This window comes from Musca autumnalis, unplaced genomic scaffold (assembly GCF_047663935.1).
Source record: "Musca autumnalis isolate F117 unplaced genomic scaffold, ASM4766393v1 scaffold_5, whole genome shotgun sequence".
Classification (NCBI taxonomy): Eukaryota; Metazoa; Arthropoda; class Insecta; order Diptera; family Muscidae; genus Musca; species Musca autumnalis.
This window is the reverse complement of record NW_027412088.1, coordinates 18,042,411-18,065,856: the sequence shown is the minus strand read 5'-3', so window position 1 is coordinate 18,065,856 and position 23,446 is coordinate 18,042,411. Positions and strand designations below refer to the sequence as shown.

General features: G+C 38.2%; 1 protein-coding gene across 6 annotated transcripts in view; it reads left to right on the top strand.

Annotated features, from left to right (window-relative positions):
* nemy (cytochrome b561 family member no extended memory) overlaps nt 1-23,446 on the top strand; it is a 133,269-nt gene that overhangs the window by 73,185 nt on the left and 36,638 nt on the right. The gene's annotated exons all lie outside the window — the stretch shown is intronic.

Here is a 23,446-nt window from a genome sequence, read left to right as displayed (position 1 = left end):
ACTTATCCGAAATTTTGTGTGGGAGGTACCGGATGGAGTGGACAAATTAGTCCATATTTGAACCTGATCTATATCTGGTAGATATATTAGGATGTGTAAAGTATAGAACAATTCGGCCACTCCCATCCAGAGTTATCGTGCGCACAATTTTTCCGAGCATTTTTGAACTTATGTGGGGGAGGTACCTGAAGGAGTGGACCGATATGGCTTATCTTCAGACTTAAACTATGTTTGGACAAAATATTACTAAGGCCAAATTTTGGACCGAATCGGCAGATCCGTTCGAGAGTTATCTTGCGCTCCAACCACCTCACACGGTGTCATAGGGGTTTTTTGCAACTTTTAGGCTATTTTCTCAGGAATTATGGACTTGCCCCTGATGAAACTTGTACCATCGTATGGGGAGCGGTGAATACAAGTTGCTAAAACAAAAATCAAAGCGATTCGAGACCAGATCCCAAACTGAACTTTTCCGAAATTTTGTGTGGGAGGTACCCGAAGGAGTGGAGTCCATATTGGAACCTCATCTAAGATTGGTAGAAATTACACGATGTGCAAAGTATAGACCAAATCGGGTTTTTCCTACAAGAGTTATCGTGCGCACAAGTTTTGCGACAATTTTTGAACATTTGAAGGGGAGGTACCTGATGGAGTGGACCTATATGGCCCATCTTCGAACTTAAATCGAATCTGGACAAAGTATTTCGATACCCAAAATTTGAACCGAATCGATTGATCCGTTCGAGAGTTATCGTGCGCACCAGCCTGCCAGACAGGCAGACGGAGGGACATTGCTAGATCTACTCACAATTGTCTGAAACGGATATCGTACAAACATACTTGGGGTCTAAAACCATTATTTCGATGAGACACATTTTTGGTCGTATCAAAGTGTAAATACCCTCTTTAGCCTAAAGGCTGAGGGTATAACTAATTTTGAATGAAAACATGGTTTAAATCTTCAAAATACCGAAAATCGGCTAGTACCATTATATGGGGGTTATACCAAAATATTAGCCGATGTTATTCATATTTTGTCCCTTATTACCCACCCAGGCTGAGACTGAGTTTGAGCAATTTTCAGAAACATATCTCTATTAGTTTGGAAGATATTAATTTCGCGCCGCCAGATTAGTGATTTCGGCCACTGTACGTCGTAACAGAGCCCACAAGAAGAACTTATTGAAAAATTTTAAACTGTACATGTTTTGTGTGGGAGTTACATGAAGGAGCATTCCAATTTAATCCATATTCAAATAAGATCTATGCCTGGAAATAATGTTCCAGAACCTGCAAAATAGTACTATTTAGTACTAGTTTTACAATTTGTTGATAAAATGCGTTCCTGTACTACTAAAAACTGGCAAAATTTGTTGTTCTCTTTAAACAAAAATGGCTCCAAATGGCTTTCTCTTCACTATTTTCTACTACACAAATTTGGTTGTGCAAAAATTGGAAATTTGTCAAAAGGAATATTTGACATGTTTTGAAAGAAATAAAAATAAACAAGTAAGAACAGACTATAGTCGGACGGGGCCGACCATGTGATACCCTATACCACTAAACGCGTCTTCTTGGGATAAAGTTATAAGATGTGCATTAGAAATTTTACCAATTTTCACACAAAAGTTTTGATCAATTTAACCCGCTAAATATTATCCGATCATACCGTTGACTTGCACGCTACTTCTTCATCTCAAACCAAAACTACGTTTAAAATTTCGCGCCGATCGGACTATTATTGCGACCTACAGAGCGGCTACAAAATCGAGCAAAAATTTTGTTTTTGGTCCATTTCATCCCTTTAACATTTCACGATCATCGCCAAAAACTAATCAGTTCTATTCTGGTCCAAACCCGACCTCCATACTAAATTTCGTGACAATCGGTCCATAATTGCGGCCTCTAGCTTGATTACAATTTTTAATGGACGGACAGACGGACGGACGGACGGACGGACACACATCGCTAAATCGCTTTATCTCGTCGAGATATGAAGTTTGGTATACCACATGAGGGGTCTACGACGAATATTTCGCGGCGTTACATGAATTTTTGGGAAAACAAACTTATTATACCCTTTTCCACATTGTGGTATAGGGTATAAAAAGTCTGAACCAAAACATCAATAAAAATAATTTTAAAGCAAATTAAATTATGAAATTATGCAGCCAACATTAAATTAATTCATCTCGCTATTGAATGTTAAATCGTTAAATGAAAATACGCGGTATTCAAATACAAAATGTCATCAAAGCTCATAATTTTTTTTAACAATTTCAATCTTACAGATCAACTACGGCAATTGTGACAAATGCAAGAATGGTATCGCAAGTTGATACTGAGAGTTGTCAAATTTCAGAGATGGAATCATCTTCTGTACAGGTTTATGCCACAACAACTTGATTTGTATTGTTCAAGCTCTTCAAATTTAGCTCCTGCTAAAAGAATATCCTCGGTGGAACAAATGCTTTGGGATACGAAAGTCCTTCAACACCACAGAATGGAAAGAATAAGACTAGCCGATTCCATTTTAATTGCTTCATATACATAAATAGGTCAGTCGATATTATTGTGGACCGAAAACATAATGAACTGATCAAATAAGTACCCGAACAATAAATCTTTTAATGAATTATTAACATGATTTTTATTGTCAGCATAATATGTAGATATGTATGTATATTGATTAGCCTACGTCAAATTGGTCGGAGGGGATGATGCTTTGTTTGATGCTTTTTTTAAAAAATCATTTCTTATGATTTTTGTTGTCTCAAGGGCGTTCTAAATTTGGAAAATTTATTGAAACTTTTAGTGCTCCACACCCTCACGTTCACTTCGAAATGACCAGCAAATGATTTGCATCAGATGTTGTTGATGGTACTTCGTTTGGTACATAACATTTGATTTAAAATTTGAAATCACTATTCGCTGCAAACATACATACAATCATAATTTTTTTATTTTTCATATAACGTTTACCATTTTTCGTTCTTGACATATTTTTGAACTTTACAATATTTTCAGTTCCTGTACCTTTTGAAAAAGTATGTGTTCTGAGAGCAAATTCGGCAGTTCTCTCTTTTGCTATTTTTGCCATTGAAAAAGTACTGGAACGAAGCTAATATTACCATATGCAATTCGGTTATGACCAATTCGGTTACTCCCTTTGAGAGTTATCGTTCGCACCATTTTAGCGAAAATGTTTGAACTTTTGTGGGTGAGGTACCAGAAGGAGTGGACCGATATGGTCTATATTCGAATGTAAACTAAATTTGATGAAATGTACGATACCCAAAATTTTAACCAAATCGGTTGATTCATTCAAGAGTTTTTGTGCTCAGCAACCATGATTAGATCAACTCCAAAGCAGTTGGATTTTATTTATAGGCGGAAATGATCTACTTATCTTTCATTCTTAAAATGATTTTCTTATTATCTTGGTACGCTCCTCCCTGAAAACGTACATATTTACCTATTTGCGCTTATCTTGTTTATCAATGTTTCGATAACAAGTATGTCTGATAGTATCCAGTTTTAATTATTATTCAATTCACGCATTATTTCATCTATAGTATATGAGGGTATGCCGATAGAAAATGTTATTATTTTGTTTAACACCTTGCACACGTTTCAATGAATTGCATACTTATATAATCACACTGCCCTGTCTGTTTTCGTAATCATTCATGATTCTCAATTTTTATAAAAGCAAATTAAGGGCCTGTTCATGTATGTCGATAAGAAAATGAATGCGCAAGAAAAACTACCAAATTTGAGTGTGTTTTTCAAATTTGTTTTTTGTTTTGAAGCAAAAGTAAAGGCAATAACATTTCAAAAACTAAAGTTTGGGTGTCTTTCATGCGCACACATTTTCGTTTCGAAATACATAAACTGGGGGTTAAAATCCGCCACCGGGGGCCACCGTGGTGCAATGGTTAGCACGTCCGTCTTGCACTCAGAAGGTCTGCGGTTCGAATCCCAGGCCAAGTAACATCAAATTTACAACGTTGGCAAATTTCCCCCTCAGTAATGCTGGCGACATTTCCTGAGTATTTCAGCCATGAAGAACTTCTCTACAAGTGGTGTCGTAAGACACGCCGTTCGGACTCAGCGATAAAAAGTAGGTCCCATATCATTGAGCCAATATGAATCGGCGTGCACTCATTGATATGAGAGAAGTCTCCCTTGTCCCTTCAGGGATGTTGTGGGAACATATGTATGTATGTAAATTTAAAATCAGAGATATTTATATTTGCATTTGCAAAAAATTCAAACTTTTTTTTTTAATTTTCCCTATGGTTAGGAAATATCTGCACCAAAAGTACTTGATGTAGGCAGTATTTGGTCCTAGCCCCCATATCACCACCAAGGTAGGCAGCGGGGAAGGAATCGCAGTTTCCTGAAGGGTTAAATGTTGATAAAATACTTAGTTATCGAACGATGTTTTTAAAAAATCATAGAATTTGCAGGATACCCTTGTTTTAAAATCAATATATTTTATAGACTTAAATTAATTGAACTAATTGTGCTATTATGACCTAGGGAGTTAGTATTGAGAACGTGAATTTCCCAACCAATATCCTATTAGCTTTTCCCTGGTGGTTATTCAGCACATTACGGCTAAAGACGTCATTGCTAAAAGATTTGGTTTTGTTGGTTTTCTTTATGTCACGGGCTGAGGGTATATTTCTATTGGCAAAGGTGTCTGATACTGTTTTACTACCTTAAGGTTATAGATTCCAACATCCACCATCCGTCAACCATACATACTTTTGCTTTACCATCTCTACATACCTCAGTGATTATCACATTTTCCACTCACAAACATTGAACGAAAAAATTGTCACGAATTTGTTTTGCATGTTCGTTATTTTCTACTCAATTAACTAAACGCTAATAAAATGTGCCAACAACAAAAAACATTATTAAAGCAAAAATAAAAAAATTTAAAACATAATTAATAAACGTGTTTACAAGTTTAAAGCCCTTAATGCCATCAACTTAAGCTCCATCAATGAACATATTTCGAGTCTATTTATCGCCGCACATTAAATTGAAAAATATTCCAAAAATCCAGTTAAACCTAATTTCATGCAAACCGAATAAAGAAACAAAAGAAAAAAGCCTTTCTTAATTCGATTTGAGTTGAGTTGAGGCTGTCATAAAAGTCGTCACTCGGCACTCGTTAAGGAGTGTTGTGATGCAAGTACAAATGTACGAGTGTGTGTGGGAGCAACACATGATGCTCTAGGAATTATGCAAAAAAAGTGGGAGGGGGTATGAACGAGGAATATTTCATTGCTGCTTTGCCTTTGTTTTCAATTGCGTGGTGCAAATTAAGTGAACATATCGTAGTCGTCAGTTGCCCTGCAGCTGCAATTGAATTTAAACGCATTTATGGTGTCTGCACTGTGTGCTGTGAGCAGAAATGCAACATGCAACACTTCCATCCATTTGTCGTTGCCTTGTCTAGTCCACTCATTGAGCTCAAGACTTGCTCATAGCCATGTGTGAACAATCTTCCACTCTCTTTGCGTCTATGATAATGAAACACATGACAACTATTGGCCGTTTGGTGTAAATAAATTCGTTCGTCTGTTGCCTGAAACATACACCGGCTGTAATTGCGTGTGTATGTGTGTGCGTCTGTTTTAAAGCTCAACATTTGCAGTGTGAACAGTGGTTTTAAAGAAAAAATTATTTTGGGGGAGAAAATATACCTTTGATAGATAGAAAATCTTTTAAAGGCCACGTGCAGATAGGAATCTTGTAGACAGAAGGTGTTTCAACGGTCTCATACATACCTTTCAACGGGCTCCTCTGTAGGTACAAGACCTTTCAACGTTGTTTAATAGAGAGAAAATCTTTCGTCAATAGTCTATAAATGGAAAGAACTTTCAACGTTCTCACAAAGATATAAGAGCTTTTTATGTACTCCAATAGATTTAAACTTTCCAACGGCCTTCAATAAAGAAAATGCATTTTCAACGGTTTCCTTCTTCTATTTAAACTATTATTCTTAGTTGTAAGATTAAAGCCCTCTATGCCAATAAACCCCCTGAAATAGTGGACACAGTACATTGGACGTATACGTGATATGAAATAGGGCAAATGTATGACAATTATACGCCCGAAAGAAATTAAAAAAAAAACAAGTAAACTAAAAGTAAACTTTCATCTACAGACATATCGACACAATTGTTGAACTTTTGTGGGGGATGTAACATGAAGAGAAGATCGATATCGGCGATTTTAGAAGTTAAACTTAATTTGGACAAAATATTAGGAGATTCAACGTTTGGATAAATTTGGTTGCCCCGTTCAAGGGATATAGTGCATACCATTTTAGTGACATTTTTAAATATTGGAGGGAAGTACAGGAAGTTGTTGCCAATCTTCGAACTGAAACTAAGTTTTTACACCTTTTCGGCAGTTTTCTCAAGAAGTATGGACTTGCTCCTGACAAAGCATCTACCGTCGTAATTGAGGCAGCGAATGGAAGTTGCTTCAACAGAAATCAAAATGATTCGAGAGCAGGTCTTAAAGTGAATGTATCCCAAATTTTGTGTGGGAGGTACCCGAATGAGTGGACAAATATAGTCCATATTCAAACCTGATATGCATATGGCAGATGTATCAGGATGTGTAAAGTATGGACCAAATCGGTCACACCCTTCAAAGTTATCGTGCGCACAATTTTTCCGAACATTTTTGAACTTTTGTGGGGAAGGTACCTGAAAGTGTGGAAAGATGTGGTTTATCTTCGAACTTATACTAAGTTCGGACAAAATATTCCGAAAGCCAAATTTTGAACAGAGTCTGCAGATCCGTTCAAGAGTTATCTTGCGCTCCAACCACTAAACACGGTGGCATAGTTTTTTTTGCACTTTTCAGGCTCTTTGCTCAGGAAGTATGGACTTGCTCCAGACGAAACTTGAACCGTCGTAAGGGGGGGCGGTGAATACATGTTGTTACCAAAAAAACCAAGGCGATTCGAGAGCAGGTCCTAAACTGAACTTTTCCGAACTTTTGTGTGGGAGGTACCTGAAGAAGTGGACCGATTGAGTCCATATAGGAAGCTCATCTAACTCTTGTAGAAATTTACGATGTTCAAAGTATGGGCCAAATCGGTTAGTCCCTTAAAGAATTATGGTGCACACAAATTTTCCGAACATTTTCGAACTTTTGTGGGGGAGGTACCGAAAGGAGTGTACCGATATAACCCATCTAACCCGGCCGAACTTGTTATACTCTCCACTACGAGTTGTATTGAAGTGAAACTGAACAATTAGTTTACTTTCATTGATGAAGAAGACTAAATACGAAGTTCCATCAAATTTCGGTGAAACAATGTGGCTAACTTTCAAAATAACGAAATTCGGGAGGTACCGTTCTATGGGGGCTATGTTAAGTCGTGGAACTGTACGGCACATTTCTGGAGGAAAGTTTTATACCCCAAATGAACACTAAATACCAAATTTCAGCCATTTTGGTGGAATATTGAGACCATAACCTTCAAAATACCGAAAATCGGGAGGTACCTATCTATGGTGGCTATAGGAAGGCGTGGACCTATACCGACAAATTTTATATGGAAAGTTTTATACCCCAAATGAAGACTAAATAACAAATTTCAGCTATTTAGGAGGAATATTGGGGCCACAACCTTCAAACTACCGAAAATCAGGAGATACCGTTTTATGGGGGCTATATGAAGGCGTAGACCTTTACCAAAAAATTTCATAAGGAAAGTTGTATACTCCAAATGAAGACTAAATACCAAATTTCAGCCATTTCGGAGGAATATTGAGGCCACAAACGGGAGGTTTCAATGGAGGCTATATAAAGGCATGGACCTATACCGGCAAGTTTTATATGGAAAGTTTTATACCCCAAGTGATGGCTAAGTACAAAATTTCAGCCATTTCGGTGGAATATTGAAGCCACAACCTTCAAAATACCGAAAATCAGGAGACTAAGTTCCAAATTTCAGCCATTTCGATGTGATAATGAAGCTAAAACCTTCAAAATACCGAAAATGGGCTGATAACATTCTATGGGCGCTATAACAAAACGCGGACCAATATAGCCCATTTGCAATACCAAACATCCTAGGTGTAATAGAAACTTCTATACCAAATTACAAGGCTCTATCTTGATTTCAACAGACAGACGGACGGACATGGTTATATCGACTTAGAATTTTACCCTGATCAAGGATATATATGGGAATTTTTGAGTAAAATCGGACAATTTTTCAAGATGAGGTTTTTGATTCCCCTTATTTTTTACTGTGGTGATGCTGCTCATCAACAAAATATTTTAATATATTTTCAGAATTTTTTTGACTAACGGTTCCAAAAATATCGCGCCTTAACAAATGTAAAATTCTGTAAAAACTATGTGCAAAGAAATACTGATAACTTCTTTAATATTGTTTCAAATAGAAACAATATTTTTTTGTATTTTTTGTTGTTTTATCAGCTACTTATAAAAAATATAAAAAAAATTTGCACATTGGGCTTAGATGGAATTTTCGCGATTTAAAATTTAAAATCAATTTTTATTAATGATTGTACTCTTCGATTATCTTGATTAATTACAAAAATTTTAAGACTTATTTGGTAGTGGGATTCGAATGATTACTATTTTTTCTTAATTTTTAAAATTATATATAGGGTCTCCGATGAATATTGCGATGTGTTACAAACGGAAGCTAGGTTAATGCAATTTTGTCTGCTGAAATAATTGAAACACATTGACCAACCAACGCGTGATGGATCGGTCATATTATTGTAGTTAATTTTTTGAGAACATTTCCTTTGATACCACAGTAGTCTTTATTAGCTTCTATGTTATGTTACATTTATGCACATACATACATTCACATGTATCTCTGTGATCTATGTTATTCATTTTTTTCTTTGATTGTCGTAATGCTTGCTTGCCTCACATCTTTGCCTTATTTGAAAGAAAACACAAAAAAAAAACATTTTTCTTGTCTGCAATTTATTCATTGAATTTAATTTTGTGATTTATTTTTCTTTTTCGTTCATTCGCGTATTTTTTTTTCTTCATCATTTGTTGCATCTCCTTTCCTAGTGCACAACAATGAACAAATTCTCCCCGGTTCATTCGTCATAGTCTCCGTCAGTCCGTCATATTTACATTTTGATGATTGTAAATTAACTTGGACGACATTTTTTTCGTTGATAAATTTATTAGAGTAACAGACAAATATCGGCTGGGTTATGGTGCAGTGTGGGAGAGGGTAAAAAGGGTCATTAGTTGTCAAGATTTTTATTGTCTGCTTAAGAAAAAAATGTGTAACAGCAAAAGAGCAAATGTAGAAAAATTGTTGATTCTTAACCCTAGGCAATTGTTTGATGCTATGAGATTCAGAAGTAGAAGAAGATGAAGATAGAATTTTATTTAAATGTTCATTTAATTTTTTTACAATTCAAATGCAAGCTTTGTTCCATATTTGATTAGGCAAATCAGTTTTATTGTTGATGCAACAAAAGAATTGAATAATTTAAAATAAGGCAACACAGATGGATTTCCATGAGCGGAGGACCTATAGAAGACTAAGTCTTCTATTAAATAACCTAGTTGTCTTCTATGAGAAGATGTTCAATAAGAAGACAACTTGGGTTTCGATAAGATGATATTTTGGACTGCTATAATAAGACCTTTCGGTCTTCTACAAAACGAACTGTTGGTCTTCTATAAGGAGAACTTTTTTTTGGTCCTATTAAAAAAGATCTTCTTATAGAAAACCAACAGATCTCTAAGAGGACTTCTTTGGACTTCTATAAGAAGACCTGTTGGTCTTCTATGAAAAGATTTGTTTTTCTTCTAAAAAGACTTTGGACTTCTATAAGAAGACCGGTAGGTTTTCTATAGGAAGACATTTTCGACTTCTATAAGAAGAACATTTTATCTATCAGAAGACACTATATTAAGGATTTTCTTCTATAAGAAGGATTTATGGACTTTTATAAGAAGACATATTAGTAACCTAGTAGAAAACCTACGGTGACGTAGGGGATGGCAGATACCAAGCAACGGTCCTGGCCGGCTTTAACATGGCAAAGCCCAGGATTTATCTTAGTCCTTCTTTCATCTCAAGTGGACACTGACCTCCCCGTGGTGTCACCTGGGGAACTGCCTTTAACACTCGTTAAAGGTAGTGAGCTAACCTGTGCCTCGCGTTCACCCATAAGAACGTTAAAAAACTTGCGGTTGGGCGTCGAGTTAGTAACCCTCCCCTAGAAAAACAGCCTACTATGAAAAAAACGAAAGAAAAGAAAAACAAATCCCTCAAAAGTTGACGACCCCCGCAAACGTTTTAAGGACCATGATCTGCGAATCTGCACCTGGAATGACCGCACTCTTTATAGAGAAGGTGCAGTCTTCGCATTGGCAGATGTACTTGAAAAGTACAAGGCCGACATTACTACCATACAGGAAATACGATGGAACGGGAAAGGCGTCACAACAACACCTAAAGGTGACACACTGTATTATAGCTGCCATGACGTAAAGCATGAGTTTGGTTGCGGATTTGTAGTTTGTCGGAGGTTAAAACATCTGGTCTCCAGCTTCATCCCAGTGAATGAAAGACTCGCTACAATTCGAATAAAAGCTAAATTCTTCAACATCAGCTTTATTTGCCCTCATGCTCCCACTGAAGACAAGGACGAACAGACCAAAGATATTTTTTACGAGCGCTTAGAAGAAACTTATGACCGTTGCCCTGCCCATGACTTAAAATTATACTAGGCGATTTTAATGCCAAAATTGGAAACGAGAATATCTCTGGCCCAACAGTCGGGAAATTCAGTCTCCACAGTGAAACATCTGACAATGGCATGAGGCTGATAGACTTTGCAGCTGCAAGAAACATGGTAGTTAGCAGTACCAGATTTAAGCATCTCGATATTCATAGGGGCACCTGGCTGTCGCCAGATCAAAGAACAAGAAATCAAATTGATCACGTTGTGTTAGATGGAAGACATGCATCAAGCGTGTTGGATGTACGATCGTTCCGAGGTGCAAACATAGACTCAGACCACTACCTTGTTGCAGCAAAGGTACGTACCAGATTAAACGTAGCAAACAAAGTGCGAACAGACACAACACGGAAGTTGGAAATCGGTAAGCTGCAATCACAACAGATAGCCACAGCATATTCCACTCAACTGGCCCAACTGCTTAATCAAAGCACTCCTCGTCCCGATAACATATCAGGACAATGGCAAAACATTGCCCACTCCATGCAACAACAGCCGCAAAATCAATACTTGGATACCAGAGATCTCCACCAAGGAATCCATGGTATAACCAGGAGTGTCGTGCTGCTACCGAAGAGAAAAATGCGGTATATAGGGCTACTCTACAATCAGTAGCAACGCGTAGCGCACGAGAGAAGTATCGGGAGAAAAGGAGAGAGGAGAAACGTCTTTTCCGCAGGAAAAAGAGAGAGAGAGAGGGATGGAAAAGCGAGATGTACAGGAGACAGAATGAAATCCGAAAATTCTACCAAAGAGTGAAACAACAAACTGATGTCTTTGGAACTGGCACATCCTCCTTTAAAGACCAGCAAGGTAATCTGGTAAATGATACAGATAGTGTGCTAAGAATATGGAAATAGCATTTTTCCAAACTGTTGGTATCCAATAGTAACAAAGTCGACGAAGATACCACAGATCCAATTCCAGAAAATGTTATTGAATGTATACCACCTGGCCAAGATGAGGTAAAGACAGCAATAAACCGGCTTAAGAATAATAAGGCAGCAGGAGCTGATGGCCTACCAGCCGAGCTGTTTAAAACCGGAGGCGACACGCTGATAAGGTGTATGCATCAGCTAGTTAGCTCCATCTGGCGGGAAGAGCGCGTACCCGACGATTGGTACCTGAGCATCCTGTGTCCCGTCCACAAGAAGGGAGATAAGGCTGTATGCTCTAACTATAGTGGCATAAGTCTTCTCTCTATTGCCTATAGGATAGTGTCAGGGATATTGTGCGAACGACCAAAGCCAATGGTCAACGAAATAATTGGACCATACCAATGCGGCTTTAGACGTGGCAAGTCCACCATTGACCAGATATTTACCCTGCGGCAAATCCTGGAGAAGACCCAAGAGATGCAAATCGACACCTACCACCTTTTTGTCGATTATAAAGCAGCCTTCGACAGCCCGCTGCGTTCAAATGTATTCCAAGCCATGTCTGAATTTTGTATCTCTGCAAAGCTCATTCGACTGTGTAAAATGACTCTAGCTGACACAAGTTATTCAGTTGAAACAGGAAAGAACCTCTCCGAAGAGTTTGGTACCAAAGGAGGTTTCAGACAAGGAGACAGCCTTTCGTGTGATCTCTTCAACATCCTGCTGGAAAAGGTTATACGAGAGGCAAACGTCAAAAGAAGTGGCACAATCTACACAAATAGACACATGTTACTTGGTTATGCTGATGATATAGACATCATGGGCCGATCAGTAAAAGAATTAACCGACACCTTTATGAAGATCGAAGGAGAATCTGCTAAAGTGGATCTGGCTGTAAACGGCGAGAAGACCAAGCTGATGGTGTCGACGCGCAATGCGTCCATTGAGATCGGACCAACTGTTGAAGTTGGTTCCTATAATTTTGACGTAGTAAAAGACTTCGTATACCTCGGCACCGCCGTAAACACAACAAACGACATCAGTTGCGAAATAAAAAGAAGACGTGTATTGGACAGCAGATGCTACTTTAGCTTAAGTAAGCACTTTAAAAACAAAGCCACAAAAAGCGAAGCACAAAACAGAGAGAATTGGAGATCTTTCCTTAGTTCGGTCTATAGAACAAATGTTCTGTAAAGGGCCAGCTAAGTAAGTAAGTAAGTAGAAGACCTATAGATAAATGACAGACAGTGATCTTATATAGAATATTTTGATTCGATTTAGTCCTCTCTATCTGTCTGTCCGTCAATAGAGTTGGTCCAAACATTTGTCCAGTTCGAAGATGGATCATATTCGTTCACTCCTTCGGATACCATCACACTAATTCAAAAAATATTCACTAAAGTGGTGCGCACTATAACTCTCGAAGGGAGTTTTGGTGAAACTTCGTAATATTTCTTCGAGTCGTGGTCGAATATGGACCAAAAAATTTACTCAAAAGTTAAGTCTAAGGCCATGTCTTGGATCGTTTTGAATTTTTTGGCAGTAAGTTATACTGCCTATTCCTATTACCACGGTAAAATTTTTTCGTAGACATGTGCATATTCCGGAGATAATGGCTTAAAGGCTCTAAAAATCCTGCCGACATCAAGTGAAATGACCAAGCTCCATTTATCATGTCAGGTAAATAGCACAACAACAATTCTATTTTAACCGAATACTCCTGAAGCTTTAAAAAAGGTTTGTTTACGTTTTCATACAATTTATTCACAAAAACAAAAAAATTTGACAGACTGAAACCAACCAACACACCGTTTTACGCCACCCTATAATTTCATCATGGAAATGGCTAATGAGTACAATAACTAACGAATCGAATAGCCGATTTGACGGTAACTTTGCACATCGTAATACATATTTCCAAAAGTACATTAAATTCCAAGAAGTTCTATTACAGACGACACCTTTCACAAAAGTTAAAAATTTTCGTTTAAGTGCTGTTCGAGGATCGTTTTGAAAATTTTAGCGAAGGTAGTCCTTTTGATTCTGACTACTACGATATAATTTTGTTCATGGCCAATCCATGTTTCCTGACAACATGACCCAAAACGTCTAAAAATCCTACTGTGACCAGCAAATCTTACTGTGATTAAAACGATAGATGCTTTTCGTAGACAAGTCTATGCTGCGTTACATAACACTTACTTACTTACTAAGCTGGCCCATTACAGAACATTTGTTCCATAGACCGAACTAAGAAAAGATCTCCAATTCTCTCTGTTTAGTGCTTCGCTTTTTGGAATACCGCGTCTTGTCATCTATTCATCCACTTGTTTGCGCCATCTATTCTTTGGCCTGCCAATTCTGCGTGCACTGCCATGTGGCTCGAATTTATATGCCTTTTTAGCGGGTTTATCATCGCTCATTCTTATTATTTGGTCTAGCCAACGTAATCGCTGCATCTCTATACGTTTAATTATATTCATGTCTTTGTATAGCTTATATAGCTCGTGGTTCATACGACGATATTCACCGTCAACGCAAATCGGCCCGTAGATCTTTCGAAGAATTTTCCTCTCAAACACACCAAGCACTGCCTTATCTGCTTGTGCAAGTACCCAGGCATCGGAACCATACATCAGCACGGGTAGTATCAGTGTTTGTAAAGCGTTTTTTTTTTTTTTTTGTTTGACGAGTTGTGGCTTTGTTTTTGAAGTTCTTACTTAAGCAATAGTAGCATCTGTTGGCCAATACAATTCTTCTTTTTATTTCACAACTGATGTCGTTTGTTGTGTTTACGGCGGTGCCGAGATATACGAAGTCTTTTACTACCTGAAAATTATAGGAACCAACTTCCACAGTTGGTCCGAGCTCAGTGGACGCATTGCGCGTCGACACCATCAGCTTGGTCTTCTCGCCGTTTACCGCCAGACCCACTTTAGCAGATTCTCCTTCGACCTTCATAAAGGTATCGGTTACTTATTTTACTGATCGTCCCATGATGTCTATATTATCAGCATAAGCAAGTAACATGTGGCTATTGGTGTAGATTGAGCCACTTCTTTTGACGTTTGCCTCTCGAATAACCTTTCCTAGCAGGATATTGAGAAGATCACACGAAAGGCTGTCTCCTTGTTGAAACATCTTTGGGTTCTTTCCTATCTTAACTGAAGATCTTGTGTCAGTTAGAGTCATTTTACAAAGCCGAATGAGCTTTGCAGAGATACAAAATTCAGACATGGCTTGGAATACCTTTGAACGCAGCGGGCTGTCGAAGGCTGCTTTATAATCGACAAAAAGGTGGTAGGTGTCGATTTGCATCTCTTGGGTCTTCTCCAGGATTTGCCGCAGGGTAAATATCTGGTCAATGGTGGACTTGCCACGTCTAAAGCCGCATTGGTATGGTCCAATTATTTCGTTGACCATGGGCTTTAGTCGTTCCCACAATATCCCTGACACTATCTTGTAGGCTATAGTGAGAAGACGTATGCCCCTATAGTTGGAGCATACAGTCTTATCTCCTTTCATGTGGACGGGACACAGGATGCTCAGGCTCCAATCGTCGGGTACGCGTTCTTCCTGCCAGATGGTGCTAACTAGCTAATGCATGCACCTTATCAGCGCGTCGCCTCCGGTTTTAAACAGCTCGACTTGTAAGCCATCAGCTCCTGCTGCCTTATTATTCTTCAGCCGGTTTATTGATGTCTTTACCTCATTCAATACCATCTTCTGGGATTGGATATGTGGTATCTTCGTCGACTTCGCTACTATTGCATACCAACAGTTTGGAAAAATGCTCTTTCCATATCCTTAGCACACTATCTGTATCAGTTACCAGGTTACCTTGCTGGTCTCTACAGGAGGATGTGCCAGTTCCAAAGCCATCCGTTTGTTATTTCACTCTTTGGTAGAATTTTCGGACTTCATTCGGTCTTCTGTACATCTCGATTTGTACACACTCCCGTTTTTTTCATCTCTCTCTTTTTTCTACGGAAAAGACGTTTCTCCTTTTCTCCCGATACCTGTCTCGTGCGTTACGCGTTGCTACTGATTGTAGAGTAGCCCTATATGCCGCATTTTTTTCTTCGGTAGCAGCACGACACTCCTGGTCATACCATGAATTCCTTTGTGGAGGTCTCTGGTATCCAAGTATGGATTTTGCGGCTGTTTGCATGGAGTGGGCAATATTTTGCCATTGTGTTGTTATGTTATCGGGACAAGGAGTGCTCTTATTAGGGAGTTGGGCTAATTGAGTGGAATATGCTGTGGCTATCTGTTGTGTTTGCAGCCTATCGATGTCCAACTTCCGCGATGTGTCTGTTCGTGCTTTATTTGCAACGTTTAGACGGGTACGTACCTTTGCTGCAACAAGGTAGTGGTCCGAGTCTATGTTTGCACCTCGGAACGGTCGTACATCCAACACGCTTGATGCATGTCTTCCATCTATCACAACATGATCAATTTGATTTCTTGTTCTTTGATCTGGCGACAGCCAGGTGCCCTTATGAATGTCGAGATGCTTAAATCTGGTACTGCTAACTACCATGTTTCTTGCAGCTGCAAAGTCTATCAGCCTCATACCATTTTCAGATGTTTCATTGTGGAGACTGAATTTCCCGACTGTTGGGCCAAAGATATTCTCCTTTCCAATTTTGGCATTAAAATCGCCTAGTATAATTTTAATGTCATGGGCAGGGCAACGGTTCTACGTTTCTTCGCGCTCGTAAAATATATCTTTGGTCTGTTCGTCCTTGTCTACAGTGGCAGCATGAGCGCAAATAAAGCTGATGTTGAAGAATTTTGATTTTAATCGAATTGCAGCGAGTCTTTCATTCACTGGGGTGGAGCTAGATACCAGACGTTTTAACCTCCGACCAACTACAAATCAGCAACCAAACTCATGCTTTGTGTCATGACAGCTATCATACAGTGCGTCACCTTTAGGTGTTGTTGTGACGCCTTTCCCAATCCATCGTACTTCCTGTATGACAGTAATGTCGACCTTGTACTTTTCAAGTACCTTCTCTATAAAGAGTGCGAACATTCCAGGTGCAGATTCGCAGATCATGGTCCTTAAAACGTTTGCGGGGTTCGTCAACTTTAGAGGGGTTTGTTTTTCTTTTCTTTCGTTTTTTCTTAGTAGGCTGTTTTTTCTAGGGGAGGGTTATTAACCCGATGCCCAAACCCAAGTTTTTAACGTTCTTATGGGTGAATACGCGGGACATGTTAGCTCACTACCTTTAACGGGTGTTAAAGGTAGTTCCCCAGGTGACACCACGGGGAGGTCAGTGTCCACTTGAGATGAAAGAGGGACCAAGATAAATCTTGGGCTTTGCCATGTTAAAGTCGGTCAGGACCGTTCCTTGGTATCTTCCATCCCCTACGTCACGTCATTGGATCTCTCAGTTGAAATAATAAGGTCCACTGTTTAAGTCACCTACGAAATTGCTATAAATTTTGAAAGTAATTGATCTGTTCATAATAGAGTTAGGTCCGCCACTTCCGTTATTATTGTTTTGTCGTAGGCTGAGGTTATTTATCTGCGACAATAAAGTTTTTTTTCTTTCTACCTTAACCAAAACCTCATTATTGTTATTAACTTGCAACAATACATTTAACAAAATTTTGTTTATTAAAGTCTAAACACTTGACCTTTCTTTGTTCGGTTTACAATCTCCCTTTTAGTAATTTCCTTAACCAAATAACGTTTTTTGTGAAAACAGCACCACCTCACAACTATGAAGTTCATGGTGTCGTTGCATGAAAGCAAATTTTCGACGATTTTTTATTTAAAAAAAAAAACAACGAAAACCACCTGTTTGACCTAAGGTGGCAGTCAGCAGTCAGGCTGCAGCAACAGACACAAGCCCCTGGCAGTGGCGAAATCGAAAAGAAAATGAAAAACCTGTTTCAGGTTGCAATCGCAAGAAATACAAAAAGAAAACAAAACAACGATAAACGTGCATACAAACAATAACAAAATTGATACTAATAAGAGAAGTAAGAAAGAGAGAGGGACATTGGAGGGGTGACCATTCATTGCTTTCTACCGTTGTATTAACCATGGTTATTAGAGGCTTTATCTTCTCGTGCTGGTGATTGTTAAAAGCGCCTAGGCATGACTATTTAATCTTTTGGGGGAGCTGCGGAACTCCTTGGTGAGTGAGTTTGTGTGGTTATGCCGATGTTTATTGTCTTTCGTATCTCGGCAAGTACTGTCGTTGTTGTTATTATTATTTTTGCAAACGTTAATTTAAACATTTTTCGCACGAGTTTCTTAACTCTTCTTTAACATTAACGTTTTGTTATTGTTGTTGTTGCTGCTGCCTTTGTGCAGCAGCAGACATTCATCTATGGAAAGTGAAAGAAAAGGCCGACATTGTGTTTTTTTCTGTCGCGTACAAAGTTTTAAGAGAGAAGATACACTATAGGCAAGCAGAGTATGTTAAATCTGACGTTCGGTTTGTAACATTGCGAAGTTATGTTAAAATGGATAACAGGATAAGTTGGTTAAGCATTTTAATATATAATCATACATATGTATTAGGTGGCAGTGTGCTCCAATGGCTAATGTGCCAAACTTTCATTCTCAATGAGAACAATCAAAAAACAAAAAAAAAAAAATCGCCGGAGCGCTTTTTAAATAAATAGCGATCTAAATTGACATTTTTAGGGGTTGTTTAGGTTTTCGCGATTTTGCTTAGAAACCGCAATTCCTATGAAAATAGGACTAAAACAAATGTTGTAGCTATGAAAATTCTCTACAAGATTGACTATTGCGGTACTCTCGTCGGTTTTACCGATCTTGAGATATAGAAGTTCAAATTGGGACAATTCAAATTCAATTCAATTCCGTATCGCCCTCTTATAAAACAATGTCATGACTGCAAATTCCCAACTTAAACATATATATTAAAAAAAATGTTACAACTAAGGATAAGTTACTTAAGCCAGTCTTGTAGAGAATTTTCACAGCTTTAATATTTTCTCAGGTCCCATATCGGTAAGACTTACCGTATTCAACCAAAATCGCGAAACCCTTACAAAAAAAACCTAAAAATGTAAACTGAGCTTCTTTATCTCAAAAATGGTACAGGCTGGGAACAAATGATAAACGTCAATCCTCTAGAGAATTTTTACAGCTACAATATTTTCTTTAGCTCCATTTCGATTGGACTTGCGGTTTCCAAGCAAAATCGTGAAGACCTTAAAAACTCCTAAAAATGTGAATTTTGACCGCGATTTATTTAAAAATCCCTACAGCGATTTTTTCTTGTTTTTGGATTTTTCTCATCTATAAACACTGTTGTTTCAGAATTCACAAAAACTTTCCTTGTGTAAGCGGTTTTCACCAAAAGTTAGTTAAGGCGCACCCTTCATGACATTGTTTTTTAAGGGGGCGATACAGTCAGTGCATTGTTCCAATTTGAACTTCTATATCTCAAAAATGGTAAAACCAACGAAAATGTTATAAAGGTCGATCTTGTAGAGAATTTTCATAGCTACAACATTTTCTTTAGAGTCATTTCGATTGGACTTGCGGTTTCTAAGCAAAATTGTGAAAACCTAAAGAACCCCTAAAAATGTTAACTTAAATCGCGATTTATTTAAAAAGCGCTCCGGCGATTTTTTTTTGTTTTTTGATTGTTCTCTTCTATAAACATTGTAGTTTCAGAATCCGCAAAAACTTCCCAGGTGTAAGCACCTTCCATTTAAAATTGTTTCAAGAGCACCGTGGAATACCTCTTGAAGTTTTCTATAGACAGCAGGAGACCACTTATGGTCTTCTATAGACAACAGAAGACCTCTCGAGGTCCCCTAGAGGCAACTAGAGACAACAGAAGACCTATTGAGGTTTCCTATTGGCAACAGAAGACCTATTGAGGTCTTCTAATGTTAACAGAAGACCTCTTTAAGTCTTCTAGAGCCAACAGAAGATCGCTTGAGATTATCTACGAACAGCAGAAGACCTGCTTAGGATTTCTATATACAAGAGAATACCTCTTGAAGTTTTCTATAGACAGCAGGAGACCACTTATGGTCTTCTATAGACAACAGAAGACCTATTGAGGTGTCGTATAGGCAACAGAAGACCTATTGAGGTCTTCTTATGTTAACAGAAGACCTCTTTAGGTCTTCTAGAACCAACAGAAGATCTCTTGAGATGTTCTATGGTCAGCAGAAGAACTGTCGAGGACTTCTATATACAAGAGAACACCTCTTGAAGTTTTCTATAGACAGCAGGAGACCACTTATGGTCTTCTATAGACAACAGAAGACCTCTTGAGGTCCCCTAGAGACAACTAGAGACAACAGAAGACCTATTGATGTTTCGTATAGGCAACAGAAGACCTATTGAGGTCTTCTTATGTTAACAGAAGACCTCTTTAGGTCTTCTAGAATCAACAGCAGATCGTTTGAGGTGTTTATGGGCAACATAAGTCCCCCTGAGATATTCTATAGGCAACATAAGACCTATTGAGGCCTTCTAGAGACAACAGAAAACTTTTGAAGTTTCCTAAAAACAATAGAAAACCTGTTGAAGACTTCAATATTCAACAGAAGACCTATTGAGGAATTTTAGTGCTAACAGAAGTTTAGGTCTTCTAGAACCAACAGAAGACCGTTTGCGGTGTTTTATGGGCAACATAAGACCTCCTGAGGTTTTCTATAGGCAACAGAAGACCTCTTGAGGTCTCCCACAGGCAACATAGGACCTATTGCGGCCTTCTAGAGACAATGGAAGACCTTTTGAAGTCTCCTAAAGACAATAAAAAACCTGTTGAAGTCTCCTATATTCAACAGAACACCGTTGAGAAAGTGCTAACAGAGGTCCTCTCTAGGCTTTCTAGAGCCAACAGAAGACCGTTTGCGATGTTTTATGGACGACATAAGACCTCTTGAGGTTTTCGATAGGCAACAAAGACCTAGTGAGGTCTTTTGGAGGCAACATATTACCTTTTTGAGGTATCCTAAAGACAATAGAAGACCTGTGGAGGTATCCTATAGGCAACAGAAGACGTTTTGAGGTCTTCTAAAGACAACAAAAGGCCTGTTGAGGTCTCCTGTAGGCAACAGAAGACCTATTGAGGTCTTCTAGTTATAACAGAAAGTTCTTAAGTCTTCTAGAGCCAACAGAAGATCATTTGATGTATTCTATTGGCAACCTAAGACCTCCTGAGGTTTTTAACATGCAACTGAAGACCTATTGATGCCGTCTAGTGATAACAGAAGGCCTCTTTAGGTCTTCTAGAGGCAATAGAAGATCGCTTTAGGTGTTCTATGGGCTATATAAGGCCTCCTGAGGCAACGGAATATATATTACGGTTTTCTATAGACAGCAGAACATTCCTTAAGGTGTTCTATGGACAACAAAAGCCTCTTTAAGTACCTGATCCAAAAATGTCAACCAATTTTCTCTGAAATACAGTCTGAGGTCACTAGTTCTTGAATCTAGTTTAAGGCCCCAAGGATCGGTGAGATCGTGTTGATGTTTAAATAGCAAGTCATTCTCGGGATCATGACTACAACAGTATAATTTGTATTCAAGGCTAAGTCAATACTTCCCCAAATATGGGCCACCAAAAATACCAATATTTGGGAACACCTCCTCCACAGAAGTGTAGGTTTTTATTACAGGTAGTGATTGTGGCCTTTATAATAGGGTTATGATTTATGATTCTAAAAATAACGGCTGAATGTTCGAAAAACCCCACCAAAATAGCGATCTGTAGTGGGATTCTGTAAGTCATTTTTGCTGTTACCGACAAAAATCGATAAAATTAAATCGCAAAATTATGACTAACAAGTAAGAAAAGCGTTAAGTTCGGTCGTGCCGAACTTTTTATACCCTCCACCACAAATTTCAGCCATTTCGGTGGATTAATGTGGCCACAACCTTCAAAATACCGAAATGCGGAAGGTACCGTTCTATGGGGGCTATATGATGGCGTGGACCTATACCTAAAAATTTCTGGGGGAAAGTTTTATACCCCTAAAGAAGACTAAATATCAAATTTCAGCCATCTCGGTATGATAATGAGGCTAAAACGAAAACAAAATATCGAAAATCGGGAGATATTGTATTATGGGGGGCTATATCAACACGTGGACCTATATAAACATTTTATGGTAGAAATGTTTCTAGCCTCTGGAAACACAAAATACAAAGTTACAACCGATTCTTCGGTCAAATGGGTCTAATACATTCAAAATATATTCAAATGACGCGTACTTTATAAGGGGCCTTATGTGGGGGCTATACCAAAACGTGGACCTATATAACCCAACTTTGGTAGGAATATTTTTGGCCTCTGAAGACACAAAGTACCAAATTACAACCAATTCGGTGGTAAAATGGGCCAAATATCTTAAAAATTCCTTAAAACGACGACGCGTCACGCGTCATTTTGTATGGGGGCTATACGAAAGCGTGGACCTACATAGCCCGCTTTCAATACCAAAAGTCCTACGTAAAAATAACATATTTTCCCAATATTTCATCAACCTACGTCAATCCGTTCGGACGCTAGAGTGATTTCCACAGACGGACACACGGACGGACATGGCTATATCGATGTAGAATTGCACGCTGATCAAGAATATATATACTTTGTGGGGTCTACAATGATTATTTCGAGTAGTTACAAACGTAGTGACAAACTTAATATACCCCCATCCTATGGTGGAGGGTATAAAAACATAAAGAAAAGTTGGCATCACTGTTTGTGTCGGTAGAGGCTAACGACTACTTTTTATTCATCGTTAACTTACCGAAAAATTTCGTTAATTATCGAAATTATAAGCATTTTAATTTTACCGACAATTATCGATAACAAAAAGATACCAAAATATTGAGTTACAGAATCCCACTACTGTTCATGGGACATTTAGATCCTACCTATCCTCAGTCATATGCTAAGGGCCTTTAGCTGTCGCCTAAGCCAACTGATTCTTTTTAACCTGTTCCCCGTTTGTTTTGTTACGCAAAGACACAACTGGGTGGTGACAACAACAACAACGACATCATCAACAACCAGTGGCATCACGAGGTAAATGTTGATGCGATGCTTAAACAAAATAATTGAAAAATAAAATAAAAAAAGCAGAAAAATGAAAATCAAATTAAAACAACAACAGCATAGACGACGAATGATAATAAAAGTGCAACATATACCCCTCTTGAATTTTGTTTTTGCCACGAATAAAATAATGCGAAGCAACAAACATTTCTACTTAGCAAAAGTTGCAAATATTATGTTTTGATGTATGCTGCTGTTGTTGTTGCTTTTATATGACTGTATAATCTATGCTAAAATATAACAAAAACAATAACAACAAAAACAAAAGCACACAGTGACAGACAGTTCATTGACTTTTGAGTGATGGATGGAAGGATGGATGAACAGCATCAAAAAAGTAGCAACCAACTAGAAAGAGAGGGGAATTAGAGGAGACAAGACATGACCACCACAGCACAGACTCTCACTCACATTGCAGATGCCTAAAAATCTGACATATCTATGAAACGTAACATGATTACAAACAGTGCACATCTTGTATGTTCAAGTGAGCAGAATTGATGATGTAAAACATTTCATCTTAAGCTTTTCAAGTTTGTTGTTAAATGGGAGAAAAACTCTTTTTTGGGGTCGTTTGGTATTATTCAATTTGGGGATTTTCTTTATTGTAGACAATAAAGCAAATAAATACAAATAATAAAAATCTAATTTTGATTGGCAACAAAAGAAATGTTTGTATTGTAAAACATGG